This window comes from Lygodium microphyllum, chromosome 5 (genome assembly GCF_053477565.2).
Source record: "Lygodium microphyllum isolate KBCC chromosome 5, Lygodium_microphyllum_v1.1.10, whole genome shotgun sequence".
NCBI classification, from domain to species: domain Eukaryota; kingdom Viridiplantae; phylum Streptophyta; class Polypodiopsida; order Schizaeales; family Lygodiaceae; genus Lygodium; species Lygodium microphyllum.
In genome coordinates this window covers 82,972,218-82,987,156 of record NC_141139.1, presented here as the reverse complement: position 1 = coordinate 82,987,156, position 14,939 = coordinate 82,972,218, and positions in this window count along the sequence as shown.

The window sequence follows — 14,939 nt, the reverse complement described above, 5'->3', positions numbered from 1 at the left end:
AAGAAAATGAGAGAGGGAGAGGAAGAGAGAAAAGGAAAGAAGGAATGAGAGAAATAGGGAAAAAATATTAAACATAATAGGGAAAGAGAGAAAGAGAGGGAGAGGGTGAGGGAGGGAGAGGAAGAGAGAAAAGGAAATGAGAGAGGGAGAGGGGAGAGAGAAAAAATTAAACATAATAGGAAAAGAGAGAAAGAGAGGGTGAGGGTGAGGGAGGGAGAGGAAATGAGAGAGGAAGAGGAAGAGGGAGAGGAAAGAGAGGGAAACATTAAACGTAATAGGGAAAGAGAGAGGGAGAGGAAGAGAGAAAAAACATTAAACATAATAGGGAAAGAGAGAAAGAGAGGGTGAGGGTGAGGGAGGGTGAGAAAATGGGAGAGGGAGAGGAAGGGAAAAGCATTAAACATAATAGGGAAAGAGAGAAAGAGAGAGAGAGGGAGAGGGAGGGAGAGGAAGAGAGAAAATAAAGTGAGAGAGGGAGAGGAGAGAGAAAAAACATTAAACCAGTTTAGGGAAAGAGAGAAAAAGAGGGAGAGGGACAGGAAATGAGAGAGGGAGAGGAAGAGGGAGAGGGAGGGAGAGGAAAACATTAAACATAATAGGGAAAGAGAGAGGGAGAGGAAGAGAGAAAAAACATTAAACATAATAGGGAAAGAGAGAAAGAGAGGGAGAGGGTGAGGGAGGGAGAGGAAGAGATAAAAGGAAATGAGAGAGGGAGAGGAGAGAGAAAAAACATTAAACATAATAGGGAAAGATAGAAAGAGAGGGAGGGAGAGGAAATGAGAGAAGGAGTGGTGAGGGAGGGAGAGGAATGAGAGAGGGAGTGGTAGCAACGTCTGGTGAGGTCCGGTGCAACACCACGAGATGGGAAACACTCCGACATACATTAATTTGTGGGTGGGTCGGTGGAGACTTTACATACGTTAATTTTTGCTGAGTTACAAGAGAAGAAATCCCTTCTCAAACAATTTAAGAAAGAAAGAAAAATGATAACAAAAACAAATTTTTTATCATAACGTAGACAAAATGAAAAACGATAAAGGTCTTGATGTTCAAGATTGCAAGGCGTATCTTAATCAGCGTGTCCCATGTCCTTGCTTTCAATGTAAGCTAGCAATTAGACGAAAACATCGATTGTCTATAGAACACGTATGATGCTTTGGCGAGTTTCAATCTGAGATCATTGATCAGGCGATCTTGGATTTTCAGCAAATGGTAAGAAAATTTAATATCAATCATGCATTGTACTCGCAAGCCAATTGAATACCATATACAAAAAGATTGGTGTGTGGCTGGCAAATTTTCTATCCAAGGAGGTGATGTCTTGTCCCAAGGAGGAGTGCACCCTTTGCGGCCAATTAGAAGAGTTCGTGGACATGCGATGGATGGAGTGCTTGAGCCAATCCACCACTTGAAAGATACTATCCAATCTATACCATCAATACCAGAGGAGACAGACAACCTTCGAGACTTACCTACAATCTTGGAGCCTGAGATGGAGGCAATGATTGATGCATTGATTTCCATAGATGTCAAGACTTTTGATCTGCTTAGAGAGGAAGCATCCATACCATTATATGATGGGTGTTGAGTATCTCACCTAAAGACACTTCTTGCACTCCTAAGTGTGCAAGCAAAATATGGGTGGAGCGATGCAAGTGTGACCGAGTTGATCAGGTACCTTGTACGTACGCTTCGTTGATTTCTTTTCGGCACTATCATTAAAAACATTTGTGGCTTTTCAAGGTGTTTTATGATTTTTTTCAAGTTACTGAAATGTCATATATTACCACTTGCAAATACCATGCCTGAGTCTCGTGATGATGCATGACATCTTTTACGAAAGCTTGGTATGGACTACAACAGCATCCATGCATGTATTAAAACGATTGCATACTATTTCAAGGAGAATATGAGACTATGGAGACATGTCCAAAGTGTGGTTCTCATAGGTATCGACAAGACTTGAAAGGGAAAACCATCCCTCAAAAAGTTCTCAGACACTTTTTGCTTATCCCCCGCATAAACCACATGTTTCGTACATCCAGCATGGCGATCTTGACAATGTGGCATGCGCAGACTAGGTCCACAGATGGAGTTCAATGAATATCAACGGATTCACACGCATGGAGCCACATTGACTCTACATTCCCAGGCTTTGCCCGAGAGCCAAGGAATCTTTTGCTTGGTCTTGCAATGGATGGCGTGAACCCATTTGGTCTGCGCTCAACTTCTTACAGTGTGTGGCCTATAGTCCTTGTCAACTACAATATCCCTCCATGGCTTTCTACAAAGAAAGGACATCTCATCCTTAGCTTACTCATCCCCGGCCGCTACAAAGTCAAAAAATATGGGTGTGTATCTTCGTCCATTAGTTGATGAGCTTAAGATTTTGTGGGAGGAGGGAGTCATCGTGCAAGATATGAGCAAGCGCGATGGTCTGCCAATATTCGAGCTATTCTCATGTGGACGTTGCATGACTTTCGGATATTTGGAGAGTGCTCAGATAAATAGTCTTCCGTTCTCGTTGGTAATATCTATCATAGCTTGTTCAAGTTTGTATTCAATGGATAGAGGTGTTGGGACAGGTATGGTTACCTCAGGTTATCATGCGTGTCCATTGTGCAGACCATAGTTAGACTCCCGAAGGTCACGAACCATGAAGAAGATGGTATATCGCTTTCTTGCCAGAGGGTCATGAACTCATGGAAGGTTTTCTTGGATGACCTCCAACACGTATGAATGGCCAAAGCTGGTACGAGCTAAAAATGGTCCACATGGAGTCACATCTAAATGGAATGCGATGGTTCTCAGTTTTCTACGAGTTGCAATATTGGATCCACTTATAGATCAACCACTTGTTGGATCCCATGTATATTTTCAAGAACGTGGGCAGCTTGCTATGGGACCACATCACAGGAAAGAGAGATACTATATAGGGGCACGAATGGATTTGAAGGAGGTAGGCAAGATGGAGGTGCTTTGGTCGCAGTTGAGTGCTGATGGTTGCATGCAGCTACCTCGTGCTCCTTGGGTTTTGTTCACTAAAGAAGAGCGCATTGTGAAGCAAATAGTCAAGTCTATCCGCACTTCGATGGGTATGATGCGTTCTCTCAGGTCTGCATTTTCTAAAGACGACCAATTATCAGGGATAAAATTCCATGATTGGCATAAGATATGTCAGGTTTGTACTACGAATGGATTGTAAGTAGCCTGCACATTTTGCTATTTGGAGTGTAGTTATTGTTCATAATGCTTTTTCATTTGTGGCAGTTTGTACTACCGATCGCGATCACAGGATGCCTTACTTCAGAAATACGTGGGGCCATTTACAGGTTCTCGACTTTAGTGCAATGGATCTCACAGAAGGAGATTCTATTGAATCCGTGAGATGGGGAGCAGTGGAGACGATCTGTCTCTTTGAGAAATACCAGCCTACCAGCATGCTCACAATACAAATTCACCTTCTTGTGCATCTTGTAGATGAAGTGGAGATTGCTGGACCTGTTCATACGCGATGGATGTTCTTCTTGGAGCACTTCATGAAAACCTTGAAAGGCTTTGTGCAACAATGAGCTCGGCCAGAAGGTAGCATGGCTGAAGGTTGGCTGGTGTCTGAGGTGCTAGTGCATATTTCACAATGGCTACCAATGGTAGATCTAGACAACATTATACTATGGTCGCTGAAGGACGATGATAGATTGACTAGAGATGTGGTGGTTGGAAATGGGGTAGAAAAAAGAATGGATGCTGCAATGGAGGAGAAAGTGAATTGCTTTTGTATATTGCACCATGCCTCTATGGAGACGTGGCTCGCCAGGTACCAACAAGCTAGGCAAGATCAAGAGGAAGTGCGATCCGAATTTCGACGTAGTATGTGCCATCGACTGATTCGATATCCCAAGGGCATGGAGGAGATGCTGCGGTTTATATCAACGCGATGGTTGCATGGAGCTTTGACCGCAATGTCTCGCGAAGGGGCGAAGGTCTCAACCAAGGAGTGGGAATTCTCAAGGGGATGTAGTCTAAAGGTGATGTCATGTTTAGGGTTTGTGGTATCTATATTTTATATGCGTCAACTAATTGAGTATTTCAATGTACAGTACAAAATATATAGTGCAGCGTGGTCACACGAACAACATTTCTGTGTGGAGCATATTGACAAAATGCACTCCACAACAGACTGTGGTATCATGGCAAGGTTCGAGCAAGAGAGCCAACGACGAGCAACAGATCCAAACAGGGTTATAGATGAGATGGAGTATTTTGGGAACTTGCAAAGTATTGTTACGGTGGATTACCGTAGCTTTTCCATGATACTATTCGATATGTAGTGGTTCAAAGTGGTACTTGAAGGAGCTAGAGCAATAGTTCGATGAAGTCCATCTGGATTTCTTGAAATAGATTCTGAAAAAAAATGGATGGATTTGTGCGACAACTTTGTGTTGGCGGCCCATTGTGAACATGTGCATGAACTCATTTGTTTGTTAATTGTATTGCGACATGGTACATATGTCACAATAGTTAAATCTCTCTTGTATGTGTTTGTAAATATGTAATCTTCTATCCAAACCCTCGACAACCTCGATGGTGGTATGTTATACCTTCAACTCTCCGAAGTGCAAGAGTATATGATCAAAGCAATGTTATGAGCATAGATGAGGACAATATGCAAATAGAGAGGTCAATATTGCAAGGGACAGAGACCATCGAAAGCTTGGAGCATGTAGAGGAGCCAGCATCAGGTAACAATGATGGAAATACAGGAGTCCAAGAATTCTTTGAGAATGAGGTGGACTCATCCTTTTGTGGTGACATGTCTATCGACCTTCCAGTTTATGCCGAGTTGTGTCAGGAGATTGGCATGGGACTATACTTCATACTTGGAGCATCCACTTACTCAATTCATTGACTAATCACTTATGAGGGTACATAAGATATGCATTTTAAGTAAGATCATTTTTTAAAGATTTATATTACCGTGCTTTGTATGATATAAATTGATTATGCTAACATCATTTTTTGTCTATGTAGGTGACCTTTGTGAATACTTAGATCATCAGGATGAGTCGAGGGATAAGCGATGAGGAGTTGCAGGATATCTTCATGCGCATGTCTCCAGATCAGATGGCGAGATTCAGAGACATGGCCGACCAGGAGCTGTCTTGGACATCGTCAGGTCGCTCTATTAGATCTAATTCAGCGCGATCAGATACTTCAGTTTCGAGTAGACGAGGTCGACTCTCTAGATGGTCCAGGCGGAGGGAGTGCTTTAGGGTCAGGGGGATGCTACAAAGATACGGATGTAGTGATCCCATCGTCGGCTCGAGATAGAGGTTCTACTCCTCGCTCTCATGGCAGCTCCAGAGAGCATGGCTTAGGTGGTTGTTATGGAGGCACGGACGCGGTGTCTCCATCTCATTGTTTTGCTGGAGTTGCGTCACCTCCTAGATTTTTCACATCTGTCAGGACATCTACTCCAGTCACTCCAGCTTTTGCTCAGCCATCCACAGGTGGCACCCCTATGGATGCTACTTCGATAGATACTACCCCGATCGGTACACAGATGTATAAGGGTCTCTTGGATATGCCCGTTTCATATATATGTGTTCAGCCCTACACATAGCTTTCATAGGCTTAAACCAACATGAACTGTTTCCTGTAAACTCAGAATTAACAATAGTAAATACATGCTTCATTTCATCAAGAGGTGAGTACACCCTCTAAACAACACTACTGTAGCCCCGCATTACGACAGTGCTTAATGAAAATCCAGGTCTTTGAATTCCCTTGCATTTGGAACCAAAGGAGACTCTCGAAGTGTATCACGATTTCTAGGATGATTAACACAAACAATAAGAAATTGGACTACTTTCCTCCCATCTTTGCTTCTAACTCTTGCATAAGCAGAACCATCATCAAGCACCTTTGTTTCCATATGCACACCTGTAATATAGGGCTATCCCAAAATCACTGCATATGAGGAATTATCTTGCACAAAGAAGTGTTGCTCTTCCTGTACATCACCAATCATCACTTTTACATTAGGACATGCAGCATAGAGCTCCCTTGAAGAATTATTTGCAACCCTCATACGCCAACCATGATCAATGTCCACATGCCATGCATCATTTTCATACAATCCCCACTCAATGACATTTATCTCAGACGCATGGTCAAGTAAAGCAACACAAGGAGTTTCACGTTCCCCTATTTTCACGTTTCAGTGGTAGCTCTAGCCCAATGATTTCTTGTGTAGTGACTATGAGGAATAAATCCTAGATTCTCTTCTCCATATTGTTGCATTTGCCTTCACCATGCATATTGCTACAAGACAATGCATTTTCAGCCACTTTCTTCTCTTTTCCACATCCTGTCCATTGATTAGTAGCATCCTGCATAGACAATCCTATACTTACTTCATGCTCATATTCAGCCCGAATACCCAATAAACCAGTTTCCTCTTCAAATTGCAGCAATGCACTAGTGGTATCACCAAGAAACTAACACTTCATTTTAATTATGTCAATGATCTCATCATGAAATTCTCGCTTGGCAATGCCAAGCACCTCTCCCAAGGTAAATTCCACTTGACTATTTAAGATCCGTTCTTCAAGAACCTTCGTAAGATCTGTGGCTGTCTCAATGTCAGATTGCAACTTATATCCTGGCTGCTTGCCCTTCTTTTTGCCCTCTTGTTTGTTATTCTATTTTTGCTTCTGACTAACCTCTTCCATAACATGCTCAAGAGGTGGTTGATTTGCAGCTTTAGGCTGATCTACACTTCTTCTTGTCATTCTTTTAGATGTCCCTACAATATCTTCATCTCTTTTTTGTTTTTCTTCCACAAGTACATCCATGTTTTGTACCTTTGCTAAATATGCATACACTGAATATGAATCTACCGGTGATTCCCAACCAGTTATGCCACGAATGTCTTACCATGCATGAGACATTTCACTATCAGTGACCTTTCTCTTTTCAGTTGCATGTAAAGCATGTGTCCATATTTTAGCCTTTGGACCAACCATCACTTGGCCATGCATTCTATCCAACTGTAGACCAAAAGTAGAAGCATGTACAGCCGCATAAGCATTTTGGACAGCCAAGTCTTCCAACAACTTCTGCATACCTCCCTTTCCAAAATTCAAAGCAAGAGAAAATCCCATTTCTTGTGTATGGATCTTGCCATCTTTCCAAAAGATAAGCTGTTGTGCCAAGGCCTCCTGATAGGCAACACAATCCGTTCTCTCGTGCTGAAAACTGTCACACCATATACATCTTTTTCCAGGCTTAGAGGCTACTGCCCATCCCCTTTCCTCTTTTCCTTTTTCATCCAATTTTGCAACCTTCAATTGAAGATCTCACATCCCTTTGACCAATTTATCTAAGACATCTTCCCTAACAGAGGGAACAATAGCAGGTACAACCATAGGATTAGCCACGGAAGTAGGTGGCTTACTGGATACATCAATTGTCTTACCTATAACAGTGGGCAAGCTAGAGACATGCAATCTTTCTTTTCTTCTATGCTTTTTCACAAGCGCAGTAACAACTTCCTTGACATGTCTCCACTATGTTTTCAAACCTCTCTCTATAGTCTGATCCTCCAGCAAATCATTAAGCTTCTCTTGAAGCTTAGGATCAGCTGCCTATAGAATCAATTCAATTTTCTGACTTGCAAGAGCTTGCTGTTCTGCAAGATCCAACTGCTCAAATCTACTTTCAAATTCTCTTAACAATTATGTAGCCACTACAAGACCCTTATTGGGTTGTATAACCCACTCCTGAAAAGTCTTGCGCGTAATTAAATTGGTGTTCTCAATGTAAAATTCTTCCCTGAGTGTCTTCTTGAAGGCTACCCAGTCAGCATCCTGCAAGTATAATTCAGTAATCCGTGCTTTCAGTTCATGAACAGTTCTACGTACAAAATACCAGCTCCATGCAGATTGAGCCACTCCAAAGAATTCCATCTTCTAAGCATAGGTATGTACATATGCAGATACATTCCTGCCATTGAATAACTTCACCTCACGCTCAACTGCTTGCAAAGCATTCATCACAACACTTTCTGTTTGAGCTAAAGCTCGCATCACCTGTTGTTGTTGGTGTACCTACATAAGCATATTCATATTTTGCACCAACTGTTGCAAAGCATCACTAGAGATTGTATTCGAAGGTTCTCCCATATTATCTTTCCTTCTTCTGTGAGACGACCTTTCACATCGGGTTCACCAATGTTGGAGGGGTTTTTGTTGAAAGGTTGAATCCACTAGGGATCAGAAGTAGAAGTAGAGATAGAAGATGGAAGAGAAGATAGAGAATACCCAAGTGGTAAACACGACAAAAACAAATCACAATGAATTGAATCAATATGTATTGAAAGAACATGGAATCTTTGCACTACTAAGAAGCAATATCCACGCATTAGTCCTCCTAGAGCTCCTTCGTAGACCAAAAACGTGGATCATAAAAATCAGCTCTTTCTCTACTGCCCGGAATCCAAATCTGATGGCTTCGATGGCTCCGAAAGGGGGGTAAAACCAGAGGACACCTGATCACGGATCTCCCAAATCACTCTTTCTTCTTCTTTCAGTTCAATCTTCAGTTTTCAGCCTGTTTACAGTGATCGCGACTCGCGCGATTTCGTCAATCTGTCCTTCTTGTGAAAATCCCCTGATTGGCTGAAAAAGCAACTAGCTTTTTTGCACTTGTAGGTCTCCTCTCTTCCTCAAGGTTAGCTACAATGTCTACCATCGATCTTTTGTGGTGTGCTATCCTCATTTGTTGGTCGTATTGGGTGACAAGTTGTCAAATATTGTCGAGGTGCTCAGCCATACTGCGGTCAATGTCTAGGTCAAGGTTGTTCTTGTTTGTGCTAGTACCTACCATGGTAGGATCCTCTTGATCAACTAGAGCGTCTGTGAGGTCATCTAAGTTGGCTAAGGATGTATTCCTAATCCTTGTGAGCCTTTCCTTTGCTTGGCAGTATCATGGCTCGGTCCTCTCTGTGTCTTTATCCTTAGTTTTCTAGTTTTCTTCAGATTTCTAGGTTGTCTTCCTATTGGTGGGTTTGTTTTTAGGTTATTTTCCATTTGTGTTCCTTATTCATCCATATATTCATAATTGTGCAATGCTTATGCTCTAGCAATGCATCATGATGTGGCTATGCAAAATTAGGCTTTCTAGTTTCCATACATGCTTATGTGCCTACTTTGTTAAGTGTGACTTTTAATGAAATCAATTGCCTCAATTTGTCCTGCTCTTGACTTAATTAGAAGAAGGGATTTCGACTACTCCAAACTAATTGAGCCTGAGTTCTTTAGGGGCTTCCACATAGGTAGTCTATTGGGCATCTAACTTTCAAGTGCACTCCAAGGGTAAAACATAGTGTGAGGTGTAGATACTAGATGAACAATGCAGCTATCTCTCTTTCCTCATTTTGGTTTCGGCCAAACATGGCTCTAAGCGCGATTTCTGGCCACTTTCAAGGGTTGATTAGGGTCTCTACTACATCTCCTAGCTTGGTTAGGGTGTAATTAGGGTCTAAGGATGTCAATTTTTTCCAAAATCACATTTGGCCCAAGTGGTCTGAATTGCAAGGGTCTGGATCCCAAAGGCCGGAGTCCCAGACTCGGATATCCAATCAATCAAACTTGGATGACTCGAATGAGGGATACCATCTGAGTGTCCGAGAGGTGGCCATTCGAGACCAACTTCAAGTAGTCAGCCATCAGAGACCGAGTTGTGTTTTTCCAAATGTGAACGTTCAAGGCCAAGTTGTTTGAGTGGACACGTAGTGACTTGAATGTCCAAGGCCTATGGTCACCATTCGAGTGGCAAGCGAAAAATGCTAAATGGTACAAAAATGATTCTACTTTGTTTAGTGCATGCTAGTTAATGCTATAATGACTCTAGAACAACAGAGTAGATTGCAACAAGGGTCCTGAGTGTACCTAGTAAGGCCGAATGCGTCAAACTATGAATCGTAGGAAATGTAACCTCTTGCAGCCTAAAACTCTTTGCCTCTCTCTCACAAGCTCTCTCTCTCAAATTCTCTCAATGCAAATGAGTTCTCTATCTCTCTTGTGTCCCCCTTTCATGGTTTCCTATTCTCCCCTTACCTCTATTTTCTCCTTGGATATGCAAAAATTTGATTTCTTTCTTCCCCTATTTCCCTATTCCTTGCTTATCTAGAGAGCTATATTTTTCCTCTTTTTCCCTATTTTTCCAACCTTAGTGCCTCAAATCTGATAAAAAATACAAAAATCCTATTCTACCAATGCATAGAAAGCTTCTTACACCTAAACTAACCCACAAAAGAGATCGAACAACCTCCGAATCCCTTACTTCCCACCTAAAAACAAACATTGTTTAGGAGTTGGACTCCTACTTTGTCATGTTGGAAAATAGATCAAATGAAGTATGCTGCATGATGAGGAGACTTGTATCCCATAAGCACAATGAAAAGAGTGGAGAAGGTGGAAAGCTATAAAGGCATGTACTTGGTTCACTTTTCAATATATGCTATTGTACTTTGTACTTCACTGTGAGTCCCTGTCATATCCTACTCGGGATTGTGTTTATGAGTCCAAGAATTCTACGTTGGAACCTAATTCAACCTAGTAACAATTAGTGTCATTTGCCTATGTTGCCGTGGTTCTACTTACTACATTCCAACCTCCATAGCTACAGCCATGCTCTAGACTTTAAATCATTACAAGTGCTAAGAATGAGCTTTTGAGTAGTTGAGGTAAAATTAGTGAATAGCTTGTTCATGAGTGAGCTAAATACACAAGTGCCAAGAGACACTGCCCGAGTGTTCTCGCGGTAAGACCTCCTTCTAAGATGACTGAACTGGAGTGATCCTTTCAAAGCATATGTTGATAGGGGAAGATAGGAGTGATCCTTTCAAGATGGAGATATGGTGTTTCTTCGGGTATGTCCCAAGTAAAGCTCATTGTCCTTTGGAAAGCTCAAGAAATTGAGCACTCAATATTGCAATCCATATAAGATTGTGATATGCTTAGGGAAACAAGTCTATAAGCTATAACTCCCCGAGCATCTGAAGATTCACAATATCTTCCATATCAGTCTACTCAAAGCTTGCATCCCCAATCTAGAGAATAAACTTGATGATGCCCAAGTTTTAATGCCTAACCAAGGTACTCTAGAAATGAAACCTAACAAAATATTAGATTCAAAGGTAAGAGCCCTAAGAAATAGACTCATTCAAGAACATCTTATACAATGAAAATACTATCTCGAAGAGGATGTTACTTAGATTGATGGAGATACCCTTTGTAAACAATACCCCCACTTCTTCTAAGCTAAGGATACCTTGATTCGTCTAAGGGAGAGACTTGAGAGGATGTAATCTATCCAATCTTCCAATAACAACCGCATCCACAATTAGTTCTAGATATGTGACATTATGAGCTTGCATACAAGGAAAGAGTTTTTCTCTCATAGCATGAATTGAGGTAAGGCAAATCAATTTATGCTATCATGAGATAATAAAATAATATATGACCATTGAGAGGCCAAGATTAATGAGCAACATACATACACCTTGGAAATGAAAAAGAAAATAGGTTAAGAAATTAAAATAGCTTGAATTAGGAAGCGTATACTTTGTATAATTTTTTTAAAATGGTCATTATAAATATTTTACATGGTGGTTAAAAGCCTTAGCTTATTAAAAACCATCATTATGAAGGTGTCATCCATCTAGATCATCACATCATGATGCCATTTGATTTGTCTACATTTGTTGCCAGACACATGGAGAACTCAAGATTGGAGTCTCAAGATTGGAAAATGTTGATTTAGCATGCCATTGTAGACACATGTTTCCAGTAATTCTATATGTGGAATTCATGTTGAAAAGTTCTATTTTTCACCCATTGATGAGTTCCAATATTTAAATAGTGGAGAAGGAGGCTAGTATTGTAGAGGACAAGAGCCATGAAGAAGGTGTCGTATTGCTACCGTTAATTATCAAGGCGCACAGAGAGAGAGAGAGAGAGAGAGAGAGAGAGAGAGAGAGAGAGAGAGAGAGAGAGAGAGAGAGAGAGAGAGAGAGAGAGAGAGAGAGAGAGAGAGAGAGAGAGAGAGAGAGAGAGAGAGGTTGACTGTATTTTCTCCTTCATTTCCTCTTCCCCTTCAAAACATCCATAAACCTTTTCTTGGATTATCAAATCCAATATTCCTAGCAAGAGGCCTATTCTCATAAGCATCAAGCAAAGATCAAATGTAAGAGGTGCAATTTATATCTAGCAATGACCTAAAACCCCACAAATGATTGCTTGAATAACAAAGGCAAATGAGTGAGATAGCCAAGTAAGTAGAGAACATCCTATTGAGGGGTGCTCTTGATTATATAACTATTGCAAATTAGAGTTGAAATCATGAGAGAGTGTGCACAAGAGGGAGAGAGAGAGCTCAAGTACAAGAATAAGATCTTGTTTAGTTAGTTGCTCAAAGTACAACTAGGACACTCTCCTCTACATTGAGTGTGTACTTTAGGCTGTTTATATAGCCACTAGAGGAGTTAGGGTTAGGGTTTCCCTTGTCCTCCAGTCCATTTACACCTATCTACCCTTATCCTCTCTAGTGTAAGGAGTGGTCCTATGCTTATCTTTCAACAATAACCAATCTATCTCATTATGAAGGAAAAGTATGTATTTTGCTAAGATTAGAAAACCATTAATCTCCATCTCTAGCTAAAAGTTTCTAATTTCTCCCCTTTGCACATTTTGTTGGCGGACTTATGAAACAAAAAACCACCTATTTTGGGACTACACTCATGTGATACAATTTTGGAGGAGGGTCAAGAAGTGGGTCAAAGAGTCCAATCTAAGAGATAATTTTGCCTATGTCCACTACTTTCTTTGCTAACTATGGGAATCTAGATGAGGTCAATTGGCATTTATTTAGCCTCATTTTTGCTGTTATGCTCAAGTTTGTAGGGACTTGTAGGAAATAACGCTCTCTTTGGCAATCATGGGCACCTTTTAGATGAATCTGTTAGTGTATTGGAGCTCAAGATAATGACTCTACTTAGAATAGTTAATCCTAAGCATTGGGTCTTCAAGCTCTTCCATAGGGAGTTCAGTAGTATGGTTTAATACCATGTTGCATATGTGATTATGTAACATTTTACTCCTTTTATTAATATAAATACACATTATCAAGATTAGAAAACCATTTAACAATAGAAAGAAAAAGCATGGAAGTACTTTGTCACATTAATATATTATATTTTATTGTAGATCTCATTAAATAAAGTGGTTAAAATAGATAAGACTTGGGATAAACAAAAAGAGTTGAAAGGAAAGATAAAGCTCATTAATCTATGTTCTTTACAAATCTAAACTTATTAAACTATATTCTTTACAAACTTATAGGATAGTGCATCTTGAACCCTTGAGCTTAAACCTAAGTAATCTTGAGTCTTTTTAGATAGAAAAAAATGAAATACCTAGGATTATTTCTTCAATTATGTCATGACTATCTAAGGATTTCCATTTTAAAACTTTAGTCGTTGTAGCGATGATTTAATAAGAGTAAATATTTTCTTTTAAGAAAATCTATGTTGTCTTCCAGAAGTCTTGGCATAATAGAAATTGGAATTTATCCTAGAGCTAATAGTGATTGTTTAAAAATCATATCTAAAGCATATTGACCATCTCACCTAATCACTCCTTAAAGAAGCAGATTAGTTTAGAGATGGCTATACTAGAATGGATTACTCATCTAGTTTCAGGGGACGTGAAATTTTGAGATGCTTTGCTCTTGGTCTAGGAACCTTTTATTAATTTAATAATCAAATGTGCAATATTGTAAGGCACATGTGATGCATATGGTAGTTATTTTATGGTAACAAGCTAAGGACCCTTAGGAAGAAATAGGTGTCAAAGGTAAAAATTCCAGGGGACTAGACAACTGCTAGTCAAGCGTACCAAAATTATCTCCATTTTTCCCAACAATATTCACAATCTCTAGATCTATCGGTGAGATTGACAGCCCATTTTCCTTGGTACCTAGCATATATGCATAGGCATTTCCATAACGATCAAAAGGCCATTCCAAAGCTGTGTATGAATGTCAATGCAAACATTGATTCCCGATAACTGGATGTCCTATATTTTCATGCCCTTTGTCTACCTAGCAAATACCTTGTTTTGTTAGAAAGGATGTGCTACCTTCAATTCTTTCAGAAGCCTCCAAAATCTTTTGTAGATGAATCCTTATCCATGGATCGATTTCGTAATCATCAAGCTTTCAAGAGGGATCATCTTCATTGATACCCCTAGATGTTTCTTTTATGCTTTCTAATGATATATCTCTTTTGGAGGTGCCATTCAGATGGTTGTTTTGTGTTTGTGCTGTATTAATTTTTATGTGATGAGTTTGTGTTGCTTGAATATTGGATTTGTTCGAGAGCTCTGTTTTCGACTATTGACATTGATGGTGATGGTGGATGGAAAGCCTACAATGCAAAGCCAAAGAACCTCTTGTATCCTTTTGAGAGCGGAGTTTTGAGCTTGAGATGTGCCTAAAATTTGCCAAAAAATTTGGAATTTAGGAGAAAAATATTTAACATCGAAGACGGCGGTTGCAGCTAGGACGATTTTAAGCACCAAGTGAAAGACGGCTTTTAAAAGGCGCCCGAGCGACACTTGTGGATTTTTAATAAAATTTCCAACTATAGTGCAGGATGCCAGGAGCTACCAATCAGTGTGGGATGACAAGCCGAACGCGCAGGATTTTTCAGAGCTCGGAATGGAGTCCGGACGAGGAAGTGGCCACAAATTGGTCAAGATATGAAAGGGTGGACAAGTTTAAGGACCAAAGGGGGGTTGCCCTTTGGGGACTTTAACCACCCCCACCCCTCCTGCCCCCCCAAATTTTTTTTTATGAAGAAGCATGAGAAAAAC